At 45.4% G+C, this 20,797-nt stretch overlaps 1 protein-coding gene across 1 annotated transcript in view; it reads left to right on the forward strand.

Moving 5' to 3' along the window:
- The window catches only part of LOC126249312 (uncharacterized), a 448,424-nt gene that overhangs the window by 108,840 nt on the left and 318,787 nt on the right, over positions 1-20,797 (forward strand). The window lies entirely within an intron of this gene.

Here is a 20,797-nt window from a genome sequence, read left to right on the forward strand (position 1 = left end):
GTTCATCTAGAGCTTGATATAACTGCTCTCTATTTGATGCGTGCCAACTCCGTATTCGTTTGTTTTTTCCACAGTTTCGACAGTTCATCATACGCAAAAGTAGTAAAAATGGAACACACGAGTTGCTACCAAAACCATGAGTTATCTGACTCTGAATACTGCAATTCTCAATTACTTGCAGCCAGTTAGCAACAGTGCCGACTCAGGGATGAGTATTTCACGCTAGAGCAGAGTGTGCACTGTTCTTAAAGTCTTTGGTACATTTAACTTGTGCCTTTCTTTGACAGTGCTCCTACCGACTGGGGTACCCTGGGACTGGCTCCTACTTTCCAAAGTTAACAGAAGTTCTCCCACACACCTCGTAGGACCTGCATTGCTGGAACGAAGGATGTTGGACAGAAATGGCTTCGACATATTCTACTCGTCAAAAGTATCTGCACAACTGCTAGTGGACATTAATAAAGGGTCTGTCAACCCTTCGCTTTTATCAAGGCTTGAATTCTTCTTGGGACGCTTTCAGTCAGGCATCTGAATGCCTGTATAAAAATGGCAGTCCATTCCTCCTAAAGAGCCGAACCCAGAGAGGTAGTGATGTCGGATGCCGTCGTTTGGAGCGAAGTTCATGTTCTAACTGATGCCAAAGGCACTGCAAAGCGTTCAGACTCGGACACTGGGTACATAAGTTCGTTTCAGGAATGTTTTTCCACAAATCATTGTCTTGCAGATGCTGCTTTATGACAGGGTGCATTGTCATCCTGACACAATCATCGTCTCCAAACACTTCCTCTGCTGTAAGGAGTGCACAGTGCTGTAAAATTTGTTCACATCGTTCCGCATTTAAGATTTTCTTAAGGTGACCACCACCCAACCACCAAAAATACCCGCATACCGCAATTGCACTACCTCCGTACTTCACAGTAGGCACTACACATGGAAGCAGATAAATTTCTCCTGACATTAGCCGAACCCAGCCCCTTCTCTTCGATTGCCGGAGCGTATAGCGTGATTTATCACTCCACATCATTCGTTTTCAATCATTCGCTGTCTAGCAGCTTCGCTCTTTATACCCTCTCAAGCGTCTCTTATCACTCACTACAGAAATGTGTGATTTATGAGGAGCTGCTAGAACATTGTATCCCCTTCTTCTTAATTCCCTGCGCACAGTCATAGTACCAGCTGGACTCCTAGTAGTACTTTGGAACTCACAAGTGATTCCTTCTTCTGATTTCATGCGATTTTGCGGCCCACCTTGGGCAATCATATATGGTCCCTGTCCGTCAGTATGTGAGGTCTACCTGGTCTTGGTTTAGCTGCGGTTGTTCCTTCGCGTTTCCACTTCAGTCACGTAATCAACAGTCGTCTTGAGCAGTTCTAGAATGGCTGAAACGTCCGTTCTGCATTTGTTACTCAGGTGACATCCGATGACTAGTCCAGGTTTAAAGTCACCCAACTCTCCTGACCGATCCATTCTACATCTACATCTACATGGATACTCTGCAAATCACATTCAAGTGCCTGGCAGAGGGTTCATCGAACCACCTTCACAATTCTCTATTATTCCAATCTCGTATAGCGTCGGGGAAGAATCAACACCTATATCTTTCCGTACGACCTCTGATTTCCCTTATTTTATCTTGGTGTTCGTTCCTCCCTATGTAGGTCGGTGTGAACAAATTATTTCGCATTCGGAGGAGAAAGTTGGTGATTGGAATTTCGTGAGAAGATTCCGCCGCAACGAAAAACATCTTTCTTTTAATGACGTCCAGCCCAAATCCTGTATCATTTCTGTGACACTCTCTCCCATGTTTCGCGATAATACAAAAAGTGATGCCTTTCTTTGAACTTTTTCGATGTACTCCGTCAGTCCTATCTGGTAAGGATCCCACACCGCGCAGCAGTATTCTAAAAGAGGACGGACAAGCGTAGTGTATGCAGTCTCCTCAGTAGGCCTGTTACATTTTCTAAGTGTCCTGCCAATAAAACGAAGCCTTTGGTTAGCCTTCCCCCCAACATTTTCTATGTGTTCCCTCCAATTTAAGTTGTTCGTAATTGTAATACCTAGGTATTTAGTTGAATTTACTGCTTTTAGATTATATTGATTTATCGTGTAACCGAAGTTTAACGAGTTCCTTTTAGCACTCATGTGGATGACCTCACAGTTTTCGTTATTTAGGGTCAGCTGCCACTTTTCGCACCATTCAGATATGTTTTCTCAATCGTTTTGCAGTTTGTTTTGATGTTCTGATGACTTTATTAGTTGATAAACGACAGCGTCATCTGCAAACAACCGAAGACGGCTGCTCAGATTGTCTCCAAAATCGTTAATATAAATAACGAACAGCAAAGGGCCTATAACACTATCTTGGGGAACGCCAGAAATCACTTCTGTTTCACTCGATGACTTTCCGTCAATTACTACAAACTCTCTGACAGGAAATCGCAAATCCAGTCACTTAACTGAGACGATATTCCATAAGCAGGCAATTTCACTATGAGCCGCTTGTGTGGTACAGTGTCGAAAGCCTTCCGGAAATCCAGAAATACGGAATCGACCTGAAATCGCTTGTCAATAGCACTCAACACTTCATGCGAATAAAGTGCTAGTTGTGTTTCACAGGCACGATGTTTTCTAAACCCGTGGTGACAGTGTGTCAATAGATCGTTTTCTTCGAGGTAATTTATAATGTTCGAACACAATATTTGTTCCAAAATCCTGCTGCATATAGAACGAAATGGACCTGTAATTTAGTGGATTACTCCTACTACCTTTCTTGAATATTGGTGTTGTTACTGCTTCTCTACCGACTTTCCCGCCTCCTTTTACAATGATGGGTCCGCCTTTTGTGACATCTAGTGGTCAGTTCCACGTTACATAGGTGTGTCCATATACTTATGATGAGGCAGTGCAGTCTACGGAATTCCAGAACGAGTCTTTCATAGCGCTAGTTCCGCAGCTTTTGCAGGAGAACTTCTGTGAAACTTGGAATGCACTAGAGAGGTACTGGCACTAGTGAGGCTATGAGGGCCTGTCTTAAGCCGTCCCTCAATTCATTGTTTAATGTAAATCATTTGTCATGTCTTGATAATGGATAGGCTTTACATTAACATTTTTGCAACTTTGTAATTTACTATACGTCAGCACAGTAACAGATTTTTAGTAAAAAAAGATACTCTATCTCATATACTAGTTCTCAGAATCTACCCAACATGGTTTCTCAAGAACAGTTTTCTTCCATCTCACCCAACTCCAATTCCTTGACAATATATCTTAGATTTTTCTGTAAACTCCGCCGACTTCTTATGATCCTAGCATCATGATTCAATTACTTTTATGACAAGCGCACTCGATAAGCACTCCAGCAATGTAACAGTGTCCAGAATTGGTTGCACTATTTTATTGCGCACTGTTTCTTAAACAGATGGACAGCGATCTCGAGGGAAAATTTGGTGTGCGTATTCTTCTCGTTGCTGTTGACAATCTTGGTCTGCAGAAGACTCCTTTGGATGAAATTGCAATCTACATGAAAAGTGACCAACTTACCACAAAAAACACGTGTTTCAAGTCATTTTTTCTTTCGAACCCAACGTTAGCCTTATGGCTCTGAGCACTATGGGACTTAACAGCTATGGTCATCAGTCCCCTAGAACTTAGAACTACTTAAACCTAACTAACCTAAGGACATCACACAACACCCAGCCATCACGAGGCAGAGAAAATCCCTGACCCCGCCGGGAATCGAACCCGGGAACCCGGGCGTGGGAAGCGAGAACGCTACCGCACGACCACGAGATGCGGGCTCAACGTTAGCCTTAGCTTTTCCAGTGTGAAATTGTCGAAAAACGTACTGTCAATTGAAACTTACGTGCCTGTGTATGTTCTAATTAGCGGGTTGCGTAAAGTCGAAGCACGTTCTTGCTCCGTGAAGCCGGCCGGGGTGGCCGAGCGGTTCTAGGCGCTACAGTCTGGAACCGCGCGACATCTACGGTCGCAGGTTAGAATCCTGCCTCGGTCATGGATGTGTGCGATGTCCTTTGGTAAGTTAGGTTTAAGTAGTTCTAAGTTCTAGGGGACTGATGCCCTCAGAAGTTAAGTCCCATAGTGCTCAGAGCCATTTGAACCATTCTTTTGCTCCGTGAAGAGGGAAATGGTCCTCAAAGTTTCAGCTTTACCTGGCGTCTAGCACTTTCTCGGAAACTAGGATTCGTAGCATGTTTGGCTACTCACGTAAAAGAATAAAGTGAATCTCCTGTTAAAGGGCATACACATAAAGGCAAACTTTTGTGAGGTACGATTCCACCTTTCACCTGTGCGTCAGTTGGATAGAAAAATGAAGTTGTTCTGTAAGACGCACCTGTTCGGGGCAACACAAACTGTCACAGAACGTGTGCACAAAGGAAAGAGAAAGAGCGCTGCCGGGAACGCGACACGCGGCTTTCTGCCCTTATCCGCTGAGACTAAGTAGCTTACGTCTGCGCCGTCCGTTGCAGGAAGCTTAGAGGAACCTGCTTCGCATGCGCGCTAAGAATCTCGCATATACATTATGTTTCTTTTCGACGAGCGAAAGCTTCGCCGCTTACACAACATCGTGATTTGCAAGAACAGTCAGAAAAGATTGCGTCGTGGGTCTCCACACCGTTTAGGCAGCTGTTCACGTATTCATACACGTGACCACGTCCTTTCTTTCCAGACGGCCGTATATCAGTCAAGAATAGATCGATGATGTTACAGTAACATCTAATTCCTTTGATATACCTGACCTTTTGGTTGCCGTATATATAGTATCTTCCCTCTTGAATTAAAACAACTCCCGCCAGAAATAGAAGCGTTCTTTCATAAAAATATTGTTTGTAGCTATGCGCGCGCACACACACACACACACGCACACACACACACACACACACACACACACACACACACACACACACACACACACACGTGCCTAAGTATAATGCTCAGATTTCTAGCACTCTTCATTTCTCGTATATCATACACTATGTGATCAAAAGTATCAGGACACCTGGCTGAAAATTACTTAAAATTTCGTGGAGCCCTCCGCCGGTAATGCTGGAATTCAGTATGGTGTTGGTCCACCCTTAGCCTTGATGATAGCTTCCACTCTTGCAGGCATACGTTCAATCTGGTGTTGGAAGGTTTCTTGGAGAATGGCAGCCCATGCTTCACGGAGTGCTGCACTGAAAAGAAGTATCGATGTCGGTCGGTGAGGCCTGGCACGAAGTCGGCGTCCCAAAACATCCCTAAGGTGTTATGTAGGATTCAGGTCAGGACTTTGTGCAGGCCAGTCCATTACAGGGATGTTACTGTCATGTAACCACTCCGCTACAGGCCGTGCATTATGAACAGGTCCACGATCATGTTGAAACGTGCAGTTGCCATCCCCGAATTCCTCTTCAACAGTGGGAAGCAAGAAAGTGCTTAAAACATCAATGTAGGCCTGTACTGTAATAGTGCCACGCAAAACAACAAGGGGTGCAAGCCCCCGCCAAGAAAAACACGACCATACCATGACACCACCGCCTCCGAATTTTACTGTTGGCACTACACAAGCTGGCAGATGACGTTTACCAGGCATTCGCCGTACCCACACCCTGCCATCGGATCGACACATTGTGTACCTCCACACAACGTTTTCCCACTGTTCAATAGCCCAATGTTTATGCTCCTTACACCAAGCGAGGAGTCGTTTGGTATTTACCGGCGTGATGTGTGGCTTATGAGCAGCCACTCGACCATGAAATACAAGTTTTGTCACCTCCCACCTAACTGTCATAGTACTTGCAGTGGATCCTGGTGCAGTTTGGAATTCCTGTGTGATGGTGTGGATACATATCTGCCTATTACATACTACGACCCTCTTCAACTGTCGCCCGCATCTCGTGGTCGTGCGGTAGCGTTCTCGCTTCCCACGCCCGGGTTCCCGGGTTCGATTCCCGGCGGGGTCAGGGATTTTCTCCGCCTCGTGATGGCTGGGTGTTGTGTGCTGTCCTTAGGTTAGTTAGGTTTAAGTAGTTCTAAGTTCTAGGGGACTGATGACCATAGACGTTAAGTCCCATAGTGCTCAGAGCCATTTGAACCATTTCTTCAACTGTCGGCGGTCTCTGTCAGTCAACAGATGGGGTCGGCCTGTACGCTTTTGTGCTGTACGTGTCCCTTCACGTTTCCACTTCACTATCACATCGGAAATAGTGGACCTATGAATGTTTAAGAGAATGGAAATCTCGCGTACAGACATATGACACAAGTGACACCCTATCTATCACCTGAACGCGTTCGAAGTCCGTGAGTTCCGCGGAGCGCCCCATTCTGCTCTCTCACGATGTCTAATGGCTACTGAGGTCGCTGATATGGAGTGGGCTGTAGGTGGCAGCACAATGCACCTAAGATGAAAAACGTATGTTTTTGGGGATGTCTGGATACTCTTGATCACATAGGGTGTGATTTTAATTCACCCAACCAAATGTCCATTTGTTGAGCTAGGCAGCCAGAGATACCGTAATAATTACTTCACAGCATATGAGAAAAATGATCCATAAGTAAAGAATAAGCTTGGACGTCAACAACTGCTCCTTTAGATAAATTCTATTCATTGAGATTACTCCCGACTTCAGCCTCATGTCATGAAATTGCATACAAACAACTGAGTGTTTAAAAAAGATTCCGTCCTATTTCAGGAATACTGAATATTTTGCATGAAAGAAGATAGAAACCTGGAGTGAATTTTACCTTACACACAGGATAACAAAACTTTTACTTTGAAAATAGACATCCAATTTTACAGAATTAGGGGCTATATGTTTTACGTGACGCATATCAACCGTTAGGGTACTTAAGAGTACTTCAGGATCAATGTTTTCATTTATCTTTCACAAGTGGTCAAAGTGTCTATCGGATGCTCCACAAAATCTATCTAGATCAGGTACGGGAAACCTTTGGTAAGCTGCGGGAGTGATTTGCGTATCTAAGGTCGGGGCCAGTTCGTCACGTGACGCACCTACAGCGCTCCTACTGCATACAGTCAAAACTACAGCGTCCCTGATGTTAATGTTTATGGGGCAGTTCACCGATATGTGAGGCTCGCCTTTCCTGGCACGCCTCGCCAACAAATTATGCCTCAAAATACCCGTTTTTGAGAGTACTTTCCTTGTATTTTCACCCGGAATTTCTTTCTAATGTATTCAGAACGGTTGTAGCTATCTGTCAACGAGTGTCCTTTGCCTTTTGGTATCGTTATGACCTTCTGTATGATCCAAATGCTTTTTAGCTTCACGTCACGTTCGCCCTGTCCTTTATAGGTTGTTTTATCATACTCCGTGTAAGCAACTCATGGCAGTTGCATTAGGCCTGTCGCTGAGATGATCTGTTTTCTATTTCACGTCAGAAAATCGCTGCAAGAGCAGCAAAAATATGTTTTCGTCTTCATTTTGTGCCGTTGGTTTCCTGCAGAAATTTTTAATTACTCCGTAACATGAAATAAACGACGCACCACGAAGGAACTATCCGGATGGGACGGAAATGAGTAGATGTGATGTACATGTACAGAGAAACAAATGATTACCATTTCAGAAAAATGGGATAATTGATTCAAGGGAAAGAGCTTCGCAAATTGAGCAAGTAAAAGATGCGTTCGTCTACCTCTGATCCTTATGCAGGCATTTATCGGCTTGACATTGATTGGTGCAATTGTTGGACGTCCTTCTGAGAGATATAGTGTCAAACTCTTTCTAATTGGCGGGTTAGACCGTCAGAATCCCGAGATGGTTGGAGAGCCTGCCGATAGTGCTCCAAACGCTCTCAGTTGGGGAGAGATCCGGCGACCTTGCTGGCCAAGGCAGTGTTTGGGAACATGAAGACAAGCAGTGGGCCGGCCGGGGTGGCCGTGCGGTTCTAGGCGCTACAGTCTGGAACCGCGAGACCGCTACGGTCGCAGGTTCGAATCCTGCCTCGGGCATGGATGTGTGTGATGTCCGTAGGTCAGTTAGGTTTAGGTAGAAGTAGTTCTAAGTTCTAGGGGACTGATGACCTCAGAAGTTAAGTCCCATAGTGCGCAGAGCCATTTTTTGAACAAGCAGTGGAAACTCTCGCAGTGTGCGGGTACGCGTTATCTTGCTGAAATGTAAGCCCAGGTTGGCTCTCCTTAAAGGGCAAGAAAACGGAGCGTAGAATATTGTCGACGTACCGCTGTGCTGCAAGGTCGCTGCGGATGACAACCAAAGAAAAAGAATAGAAATGGGTCACCGCTGTACGGGGCGTCTTCATACACGTCTTCGGCCTGAAATGTCATTCACTGGAGTAGAATTGTGTTCAGTGATCAGTCCCTCTTTGAACTGAGCACCGAATATCAGCGAAGACGTACCGCGACTTGACATGGACCAGGACGTTTATTTCAAACTTGTCGGTGACCAAGTGTGAGTACGCTGTGAACACTCCCGTCTTCCAAAATGACAACAGTCGCGTTCGCAGGGCTGCACATTTACGTCCTTTGTTTGGCGAAAAGTCAGGCGTCCTATTGCCCTGGAGTGGCACTCAAGAGTCAACCGATCTTAATCTCGTAGAAAATGATTATTACTATGTGGAACAGTGGATGAAACATAGTAGTTAGCAGCCCCACAGTGTGGTAGTTCTACTGCGCCTAATTATCAGTGTGTGATTTCAGTTGGATATGGTATACGCCCACCCGAAGGAACTTGTGCACTCCTTTCATCGACGAGCTGAAGCCAGAAAGAATCAAGGCTAGGGGCGGTGTTACACGGTATTAGCGAGGTTTCTTCTTGGATTACCTAAATGTTTTCCCGATGTGTTTACATCCCATTATGCTCACTGCTGAGTCTGTTTCCAACTTCGGATCTATTTGTCGTTACTGCGCGCCTGTGGTTGCCTGCACAATTTAATTCTGAGATATTTTTTTGGAAGCCGAGGGGACGTCCGCTGTACGCGCGTTCCCGTGAATACTTGTTCGCCTAAAAGTAGCCGGCCGTGGTGGCCGCGCGGTTCTAAGCGCTTCAGTCTGGAACAGCGCGACCGCTATGGTCGCAGGTTCGAATCCTGCCTCGGGCATGGATGTGTGTGAAGTCCTTAGGTTAGTTAGGTTTAAGTAGTTCTAAGTCTACGGGACTGATGACCTAAGCTGTTGAGCCCCATAGTGCTCAGAGCCATTTGAACCTAAAAGTAAGATTTTGAAGCAGGGTAACACGCGGAAGCTTGGTCAGTCATCAGTGTAGGTCGTGAGCCCGAGCAGAGATCGGCCCGAGAGAAAACTCATTTCTCGCCAGCTTAGCGGGATGTGGCAAGACGTGCTGGTCCGGGGCGGCGCTGGCGGGGCCCGTGTCCCGGTCCCGGGGTCAGGGGCGGTGTTGACACGGCAGATGCCGCCGGAGATAGCGGGCGCCGCCAGTCGCCAGCCGCCAGAGTCGATTGCACAGTCGATACGCGCGCGGCGGCAGGCGGGCCACGACACGCTGACGCCGGCAGTAAACTCTCTATCCGCCGGCACCACCTGGTGCCGCTTGCGTCGCTCTTCTGAGAAGTCTGCCCGATAACGCAGGACCTGGTCAAGGAAACTCCGAGTCGCAGATCGCCAGATACCAGCTGATCGTTTGTCTGGCCCAGAGATTGGACGCGGTTCCTACGAATCCGTCACTATAACATAATGCTTGTTATTTACTGTATAGGCAGCCATTTAACTTCTACACAATGCTGTCGTTTCAGCTACTTAGAATTTCTGACTAGTGTTCCAGTTACATCAAAAGCTCTCTCTCTCTCTCTCTCTCTGTTTGATGAGTTTATTGTGAGTGAGGTAATATCAGATAACTCTGCGTGAAATCAGTGTAACACAGTGAGCGATCCAGTGCCGCAGCGTAAGGCTATTGCGTAAACAGGCTAATAACGTGATCGTTATTCCCTACTGATTTGACAAAACTCAGGAAATGCATTTTTTTAATTATTTTTATTACTAGCTGAGTACCTGGCTTTGCCCGGGTATGTATTTATTCCAGTTATATTAGCCCATCTCTTCCCCTTCGTCCATTTCCTCCGCCCTCCTCTCTGTTTACCTCCGTCTTCTCCCTCTCTCAGTTCACCTCCTCCACCCCATTGTTTGTCTCCTCCTGTCCCACTCTCTGTCCATCTGTTCCTCATCACTCTCTCTGTCCATCCGCTCCTGCTCGCTCTGTCCGTCTTCTCCACCCACACCACTCTTGAACCCATCTCGTCCAGCCTGTCTCTCTTCCCCTCACTCCCTCCATCTCCTCCTCCCCCCCCTCTCTCTCTCTCTCTGCCCATCTCCTCCTATTTCCTTCCTGTCTCCATCTGCTCCATCCCCTTCTATCTCTGTCCACCTCCTCCTCTTCCCTTTCTCTGTTCCTTTGCCCCTCCTAATCATGATACCATCTCCTCCTGCTGCATATCTGTATCCATATCCTCCTTCCCCACTCACTATGCCGGCCGCTGTGGCCGAGCGGTTCTAGGCACTTCAGTCCGGAACCGCGCTGCTACTACGGTCGCAGGTTCGAATTCTGCCTCGGGCATGGCTATGTGTGATGTCCTTAGGTTAGTAAGGTTTAAGTAGTTCTAAGTCTAGGGGACTGATGACCTCAGATGTTAGATTACGGCAAGAAAAAGGAATAAAAGTGAGATAGTGTTAATACTTACATCCTTCTTTACCTCCTCTGCATTACTGCAGATGACTTGTCACTGAGCACATTTGTACTGTGCATGCAGTACACGTGAGGTGCCTAGTTGTTTCCACTGCCCTGTGTGGAATACATAAGTTCTTGTACACTTCACTAACCTGCTGTCTTCATGATGATGATGTCCCCAGCGCAGAAAACAGCACGCAGGTCGTGGGATTCTTTTTCATGAGGCAGAAATTAACTTCGCAAGGAACTGCTGCTACGAATAAACTATAACTCATTTGGGATGCCACTCGCGTTTTTATTGATATAGACACGAGAAACTATTCTTGATCACAAGGTATTGAACATACCTTTCCACAGTCATTATATCTGGCTAAAATAACATGAAATACATCCTGCCACAGACAGCATGTCTGTCTACTGGAACCGTTAGAACTGGAGAATAAAATTACATGAATCAAATAGTACTATTACAGACAACATGTCTGTACCTAGCGACGGTCGGAACTGTAGTAAATAAAATTGCATGAAACAAATACTGCTATAACAAACAACATGTCTGTCTACTGGAACGGTCAGAACTGGAGAGCCGGACTGCCCGAGACACTTCGCGCGCCAAGCCAGCAAGGCGTGACCCGAACGCCACTGAAGTGCATCGGCAGAAATATCGCCAGTCTTTTGTTTTAGTAATACTTTGATTTTAATAATTTTGAAATGACTGACTGAGAGCTGGCTGATGAGAGATGTTCATTTAAAAAATGAAGTAATTTGGATGACAGGTTTAATTAATAATAGCAACTAAAGTTTAACGTTATGGCGCCCTACCGCCGAACACAGCAGCCAATCACAGAGCAGCAGCATTATGCAGGCGGTCTTTCTCACGGGAATGGTACCGAATCTAACATCTGTCACCGGTACCTCATCCCACCGTGCGTCATCTCTATGCTTCTTGCATCTCCACTGCCCTGGAAATAGCTTCCTGGAGCCTAATATTTTGGCTGAATAAGCCAGAAATATTACAAGGTCCCATAGTGCTTGGAGCCATTTGAACCCACTCTCTGTCTGTCCACATCCTCCTCCTCCTTCTCCCTCCACGTTATCACACCATCCACAATAGGAGGTTGTTGGTTCATATCCCCACAGTATTTCTTTCCAGATAATAACATGTGAACCACTTTTGCTTCAAATCGACCCAGTAGTTTAGGAGGAGCTTTTGAACCGTGGCTTTGTCATATACTTCACAAATATTTAACGTATTTCACTCATTTGTACACATATTTCACCATATTTAGAAATTCTGCCATTCGTCTCATTTTCCGTGGCTGCTTTGTTCAGTAAACGATGGTCTATCCCTTTCTCAATTATACTGCAACTGAGCTGGTGCGACCGCCGCGTTCGCTTCAGCTTCCAATAGCGAGGGAGATGGCATAGTGACTAGAGTTTAATCTTTCTTCCTTCCGTTTTCAAGTCTGTACTTGCCCAATGCCAAGCAGGTGTATTGTTGTTGTAGATATGTTTTACCTGATGAAATCATGTGTGGAAAATCATTGTCTCATTGTCCATTGTGTTTAAAGAACTTCGCCATATTTGACGATTTGCTACCTTCAAAGGAAAGAAATTTTAACAAGACGATAATGTGAATATGTTACCATGAGCCGGCCGGGGTGGCCAAGCGGTTAAAGGCGCTACAGTCTGGAACCGCGCGGCCGCTACGGTCGCAGGTTCGAATCCTGCCTCGGGCATGGAAGTGTGTGGTGTCCTTAAGTTAGTTAGGTTTAAGTAGTTCTAAGTTCTAGGGGACTGATGACCTTAGAAGTTAATTCCCATAGTGCTCAGAGCCATTTTGTTACCCTCAGAATTGATGCTCACACACCACTCAGGTGAAGGACCAATAGAAGGCTATTACATGAAGAAACCCCGCCTGTATTTGCTACCCACCATCTGCGCCGCAGTCTAACGCAGCGCTATTGCAACACTCCACTTTACATTACAATACATCGTTAATAATCAGTGATGGAATGCACAGTAGAATCGTCCCAGTCGTCTACTTGTTGTATTGTATTTTGCCAAAGGGTTCGTATCGTGGCTCCCATTAAACTGTTATTACAGCTATACGATATTTGTCAAACCTTTCGTTAACACCTTACTAAATATAAATATCTTTGTAACGACGTCACTTCGGCGTAATTTTGGATATTATTTAAAAGTTATTCCGTTTGCCTACATTCACATCAGAGACTGACTACAACTGAGGATATCATTTTGTGATAGGAGACCGAAAATACAGAAGCAAACTCCTAATTACTTTGGACCTATAGCCGCGCAGAGTGGCCCCGCGGTTAGAAGCGCCATGTCACTGATTGCGCGGCCCCTCCCGCCGGAGGTTCGAGTCTTCCCTCGGGCAGGGGTGTGTGTGTGTGGTATTCTTAGCATAGGTTAGTTCAAGTAGTGCGTAGGTCTAGCGACTGATGACCTCGGCAGTTTGGTCCCTTATGAATTCAAACACATTTGCACATTTTGGACCTATAAAATCAGAAATTTAATACAAACCTTTTGAAAGGTGCAAATTGCTGAACAACCAGAAATACAGGGAGTATTACTTGTGTCAAAAGAAGTTTGCTTTACTATGTCCCAGTGGCAGAGAGAGAACAGATTTCCTGCATTTAAAACTGATAAGTAGCTAATGGAGACAGACTCTGATTCGGAAACCAGTGGAATTCACCCGCATTAAGGAATAACGATCATAAAGAGGTCTTTGTCTTGTTATGACACAAATGCTTTTTTCTCTCTTTCGGAATTAATTATAATTTTTTTGTTTTTTATTTCAAGAAATAATTACTCCGTCAATTTATAGACATGCACAGACGATGGTCAAAGACATGTTAGTACTTCCGGTTAGCTGAGGGAAATTGATGATCACAAGGAGAGTAGATGAGTTATAATGAAGGTCGAGATACATAAAAATGTAGAAAATCATATTTCATTGAGGAATATAATACCGTTTCGTAGGGCTTTAGCGTGTAACCAATATAATAAGCTTGGGGCTACAGTTCTTCAGTCTGCAACGGGTATTTCTTCTTCAGTTGGCTTTTCTGTTTTGTCCTCGGCTGCTTCCCGCGGCTGGCACATTCCCCACGCTAGCGCAACCACGTGGACGGGCGGTTCCTGCCGTGACGTCGCGCTGTCTGAGTGAGACGTCGAGCACACCGAACGCAGACCGCGGCGAGGCAGATAGCGGCGCGCGAGCTACGTTACGAGCTGCCGGCGCCAATCCGGGTCTGCATCGGCCGGCGCCTTTGGGCCTCGGACCACCAGGGCATTCGGCCGCGCCGCCAGAATACCGATGAGCGTGCGCCTTCGAGAATCTCACTGTCGACTGCCATCTATTGGTGCCTTGATACAAACACTTTTTGCTCTCAACTCCCCAAACTAGTTTCGGCGAAATACCTGCTTCTACAGTGATTTTCTTTATTCTAAAGCATTAAAGTTAATATCGCTATACATTACGAAATACCTTATTACATGTTGTAATGCTTGGTTCCAGATAACATCTGCGAGTAATCTTATAGTAAAAGCAACTGTGTTGCTAAGCCGCATCATATTTCTTCTATACGATTCACGTTTGGAATCATCTGCGGGGATCTTCATGGGTTCAAATGGCTCTGAGCACTATGGGACTCAACTTCTGAGGTCATCAGTCCCCTAGAACTTAGAATTACTTAAACCTAACTAACCTAAGGACATCACACATATCCGTGCCCGAAGCAGGATTCGAACCTGCGACCGTAGCGGTCGCGCGGTTCCAGACTGAAGCGCCTAGAACCGCTCGGTCACAGCGGCCGGCTACTAGGTTCTTCCTCTGTATGTTGTGGTGTCCACGGCTGACTTATCACAGTCAGAGACTAGTGTCCCGTTTACTCATAAAGCAGGATTTTTCCCGCGCTTAAGCTGGAAAATTGCTGAGGCTACAATTGATGAGCCATCGTCATTCAATGGTAAGTGAACTATTCACGCAGTAATGCTGAAGAGGTGCGGTTACTGGTTAAATTTCTTGTGGCTACCATTGGTGGGCCGTCTTCACTGTACAGAAAGGGATTCTTCCTGCACTTATGCTGGAGAAGAGGTATTGGTTAATATTATTTCTGAAGTTACTGGTGGGCCACCGTCCTGGGATGGAAGAGAAACAAGCAGAGCAAGAGAGGGGAACGTTTATCAGAAATATTGTCCGCAGAGATGGTTCTCTGGGCTCTGTTTTATTGTTCGCACACCACGGCTACGAATTCATTTTCTTGATGGCGGGGAGCCACAAAGCGAGAAACGTATAACTCAGCTCTCTATTAAAGCAACATGCGTTCTTGGAAATTTCAATCGATTCTCAGACTTTTCTTCTATAAATGATAGCTCCTTAGCCAGCAGGCTCACGTTATTGAAATCAGTGTCAAGAGCACAGTTCTCGTGATGTTCCGCTACCGCAGATTCCACACTTTGTTTTAGCCGCGTTTGGCGTTCGACTTACTTAATACCGTCTTCTTTGCCTCTACACGTTTTTCCCGCAGCCACACGTCATTTCATATACACCCGCAGTTTGGAGTTAACCAGGCGCATCTGTTTTGCAATGGAATAAAGTGTTTTGTTTCGTTATGACTGAAGAACGAGGTCGGAATACCATTTTCCCGTAGAATTTCGCTTTTGTGGTCAGTAACCCCAGAACAAACGTTTCATATTGGCTCCGCTATGTGGATGACACATTTGTTACGTAGCCACACAGCGAAGAGGAGCTTCATGGGTTCCACGTTTTTTTTAAAAAATGAGATTCACCCTAAAATCAACTTTACCTTGGAGGTTGAGAGTGAAGTCGGTCTCCCGTTCTTGGAGGTATTGGTATATATATGGCCACACTCCAGGATACTGAGAGTATATAAAGCCTACTAATACAAATAGGTATTTAGATGCCATTTTGCATGCCCAGCCCAGAACCAAGCACTGCCTTTACTATCATGCCTATGATAGTTTGTCCATGGACAGCGCTTTTAAGCGAAATATTAATTATGCCTATAGGAATTACAAGGAACTGCCATCTGACACTGTTAAACTACGGTTTGTTTCTGGGTCACTGATCGCAAAGGCAGATTTCTACGAGAAAATGGTATTCCGACTTCTTTCTTCAGTCACAAAAAAATAAGACTTTTTGCAATTCAAAACGGATGCACCTGATTATCTGTACACTGCGGGCGTCTATGAAATGACGTGTGACTGCACAAGGTATATAGCGGCGAAATGGGACGGAATGTTAAATAATGTATTAAGTAACATGAACGCCACACGCGGCAAAAACGATGTGTGATATGTGCAGCAGCGGAACATCACGAAAACTGTGACTTGGAGGCTGATTTCAATAACGTACGTGTGCTGCCTAAGGAAATCATCATTTATAGAAGAAAAGTCCAAGAAGCGATTGAAATTTCTAGGAACGCATGTAACCTTAATACACTCCTGGAAATGGAAAAAAGAACACATTGACACCGGTGTGTCAGACCCACCATACTTGCTCCGGACACTGCGAGACGGCTGTACAAGCAATGATCACACGCACGGCACAGCGGACACACCAGGAACCGCGGTGTTGGCCGTCGAATGGCGCTAGCTGCGCAGCATTTGTGCACCGCCGCCGTCAGTGTCAGCCAGTTTGCCGTGACATACGGAGCTCCATCGCAGTCTTTAACACTGGTAGCATGCCGCGACAGCGTGGACGTGAACCGTATGTGCAGTTGACGGACTTTGAGCGAGGGCGTATAGTGGGCATGCGGGAGGCCGGGTGGACGTACCGCCGAATTGCTCAACACGTGGGGCGTGAGGTCTCCACAGTACATCGATGTTGTCGCCAGTGGTCGGCGGAAGGTGCACGTGCCCGTCGACCTGGGACCGGACCGCAGCGACGCACGGATGCACGCCAAGACCGTAGGATCCTACGCAGTGCCGTAGGGGACCGCACCGCCACTTCCCAGCAAATTAGGGACACTGTTGCTCCTGGGGTATCGGCGAGGACCATTCGCAACCGTCTCCATGAAGCTGGGCTACGGTCCCGCACACCGTTAGGCCGTCTTCCGCTCACGCCCCAACATCGTGCAGCCCGCCTCCAGTGGTGTCGCGACAGGCGTGAATGGAGGGACGAATGGAGACGTGTCGTCTTCAGCGATGAGAGTCGCTTCTGCCTTGGTGCCAATGATGGTCGTATGCGTGTTTGGCGCCGTGCAGGTGAGCGCCACAATCAGGACTGCATACGACCGAGGCACACAGGGCCAACACCCGGCATCATGGTGTGGGGAGCGATCTCCTACAATGGCCGTACACCACTGGTGATCGTCGAGGGGACACTGAATAGTGCACGGTACATCCAAACCGTCATCGAACCCATCGTTCTACCATTCTTAGACCGGCAAGGGAACTTGTTGTTCCAAAAGGACAATGCACGTCCGCATGTATCCCGTGCCACCCAACGTGCTCTAGAAGGTGTAAGTCAACTACCCTGGCCAGCAAGATCTCCGGATCTGTCCCCCATTGAGCATGTTTGGGACTGGATGAAGCGTCGTCTCACGCGGTCTGCACGTCCAGCACGAACGCTGGTCCAACTGAGGCGCCAGGTGGAAATGGCATGGCAAGCCGTTCCACAGGACTACATCCAGCATCTCTACGATCGTCTCCATGGGAGAATAGCAGCCTGCATTGCTGCGAAAGGTGGATATACACTGTACTAGTGCCGACATTGTGCATGCTCTGTTGCCTGTGTCTATGTGCCTGTGGTTCTGTCAGTGTGATCATGTGATGTATCTGACCCCAGGAATGTGTCAATAAAGTTTCCCCTTCCTGGGACAATGAATTCACGGTGTTCTTATTTCAATTTCCAGGAGTGTATATAGGAGGGCTACTGGCTTCCGGCTTCGTAGCTCCTCGCCATTGAGGCTGCGGTGCGCGAGCAATAAAAACAATGTCGAGGAAGCCACCTCTGCGAAGAGTAGTATTTTTGATAAACATCTCATGCTTTGCCTGTTTCGCTTCTCTCCAAAGACAGTGTTCCACCAATAGGAGCAGGAAGAATTTTAGCCAATACCTCTTCACCATCATAAGTGCGGAAAAGATTTCTTTCTGTGCAACGACGATGGTAGCCACAAGAATTTTAGTCAACAGTCCCAGTTCTTTAGCATTAGTGTGGGAAAACTTCACTTAATACCCAATGACGATGATCCATCATAGGTGACCAAAGGAATTTTACCCAATTACCCTACTACTCCATCATAAGCGCGAGAAAACTCCCTCTTTATTAGAGAACGGGAAGCTAGTCTCAATGTTCAATCAGCCTTGGACACAATAAGATCCTGAAGAAGATGCCAGCAAAAGGGTCGAAAGGCCGATCGTATAGAAGAAATATGACGTGGCCTAACAACCCAGAAGATTTTACCTTCAGTGACAACGGGTCTGAAGATTTACATAATCTGTTAACACCTTGTACTTTATAGTCACTGCATACATCTACGTTTGTTATGGTTTTTCGGTATACGGCATGTCATGTGACTTGAACAGCTGTCATTAATAAATACAAAGATATGAACTTAAAATCGTCTGTGTTATGGAAATGAAATCTGCGGCTGTATTGTGTGAGAATTTTTGTTGACACGAGATTATAAAGGATTCTGTCGTGTGCTCACTTTATTCAATCAACTTTATTTGCTCCTAAAATCGACCAACTAAAGTTAGCACACAATAGAATACGTCACAGTCTAGTGCTCCCCGAAATTGTCTCGCAGTACAGCTGCAGAGTCCATTTTCATAACACAGACATATCTGAAGTTCTGTATTCATATTTGTTAACGACAGCAGCTCATTTCGCTTCAGATGATATGGTGCACACCGACAAACTACAACCTACGTAGAAATACCCAGTGTCTATAAAATAAAGAGGTTCTATAAGATTATTCACGCATGTATCTTGAACCAACAGTACTACGTGTAAAAGCGTTTTTCGTAATGTAGTGTAACGACTTTCATTCACATCTTTTATAAAAGAAACCTACTGAAGATCACAGTATTTCGCCGAAACTAGTTTGGGAAATTGTGAACAAAAAAGATATTTGCATCAAGGCGGATCCACTATCCTACATCGCGTTACGCAGGCACGTACTAACAAAAGGAAGAGTTCAAGTTACAGTGATAAATTGCTCAAGTATGTGCTGTCCTGCAGAAAGTGTTAGCTCTGGTCTTCCTAACGCGAACACCGTGACCATACGAAAAGGCGCGGTGTTTGAAACAATGGGCAAATGGGCAGGTTTCCTGGAGTGATGGCGCTACACTTCTATTGTGGTCATCAGGTCTTTAGTAGGCCGTGCGTTCCCAGAGATCACCTGAGTCGAATGGCGGTACATTTCCATCAAGGAGATGACGGCTGAGTTCCACCAACATGCCTTGACCTATTGAGCTAATGTTCCGTCTCTAATGGCCCTATCGTCGACTTAATAGCTGGCCCAAGTCTATAAGCATCTTTTACGACTATTGCTATATATAGAAGGTGCTCTATTACACTACTAGAGCTTTCGATTAGACAGTAGCGTATCAGCTGTCGCGTTGCTTCTTGTAATGAAACTTCCAGGCAGATTAAAACTGTGTGTCGGGCCGGTGTTCAAATCCGATGATGACTATGATTTTTGGTTTGTGGGGCACTCAACTGCGCTGTTATCAGTGCCCGTATAAATGCCCAACCTTTGTTCAGACCAATGTCGCCATTTTTATGAATGATGATGACAACAAAAACACTCATTCATTTCGAGGCAGGTGAAAATCCCAGACCCCACCGGAAATCGAACCCAGGACCCCGTGTTCGGGAAGCGAGAACGCGACCACGAGACCACTAGCTGCGGACGTTCAAATCCGATACCTTGCTTTTAGCAAATAGTGCCCTTACCAAGTGAACTACCCAGCGACTCACCTTTATTTCCGCCAGTACTTCTCTCCACCTTGCATACGGAAGAAAAGCCGTGAGAGTGGGTGCTGTGTCATGCCCAGATAGCTTACTTGGTAAGGGCACTATCTGCTGAAAGCGTGGTATAAAAAATTCAAAAAATTTAAATTTGTTAAAAACTTAAATACACAGTGTTGACGATCCACAATAATATTTATTTTAGAGTTCGTTATGAACCGGCTTTCGTTTCGCTAGGCTGTTCTCCGAGAACTTAAGACTCAACAAGGAGTCCACACAATACTAGCTGTAGTTTATACGTAGCTATATCAAGATTGTTTTCCCGAAGATATGTGATCTTTTCAATGAGTATCTGAGCAAAACACAAGCATAATAAAATTCGCAAAGAAGCTATGAACAAATAAATCTTATATTACTTTATACTCAAAGATTGAAAGTATAAGTGTGTTCAGGACAGAATATATATATATATATATATATATATATATATATATATATATATATATATATATTCAGTGCTCACTTGTGTTCCGTTTCTGTCCTGTCAAAGTATAAGTGTGTTCAGGACAGAATATATATATATATATATATATATATATATTCAGTGCTCACTTGTGTTCCGTTTCTGTCCTGTACACACTTATACTTTCAATCTTTGAGTATAAAGTAATATAAGATTTATTTGTTCATAGCTTCTTTGCGAATTTTATTATGCTTGTGTTTTGCTCAGATACTCATTGAAAAGATCACATATCTTCGGGAAAACGATCTTGATATAGCTACGTATAAACTACAGCTAGTATTGTGTGGACTCCTTGTTGAGTCTTAAGCTGCTTGCAGCTAGGGTGTCCATTTAATTATCATTTGAATGCTCAATGAGTAACGACGATCGAGACATCGCTGAAGACGCCGCTCAATGAGACGTCCGTGGAGAACTGCAATGGATGATATCGTAATGTAGTGTAACGACTTTCATTCACATCTTTTATAAAAGAAACCTACTGAAGATCACAGTATTTCGCCGAAACTAGTTTGGGAAATTGTGAACAAAAAAGATATTTGCATCAAGGCGGATCCACTGCAGTTCTCCACGGACGTCTCATTGAGCGGCGTCTTCAGCGATGTCTCGATCGTCGTTACTCATTGAGCATTCAAATGATAATTAAATGGACACCCTAG

This window comes from Schistocerca nitens, chromosome 1, assembly GCF_023898315.1.
Source record: "Schistocerca nitens isolate TAMUIC-IGC-003100 chromosome 1, iqSchNite1.1, whole genome shotgun sequence".
NCBI classification, from domain to species: Eukaryota; Metazoa; Arthropoda; class Insecta; order Orthoptera; family Acrididae; genus Schistocerca; species Schistocerca nitens.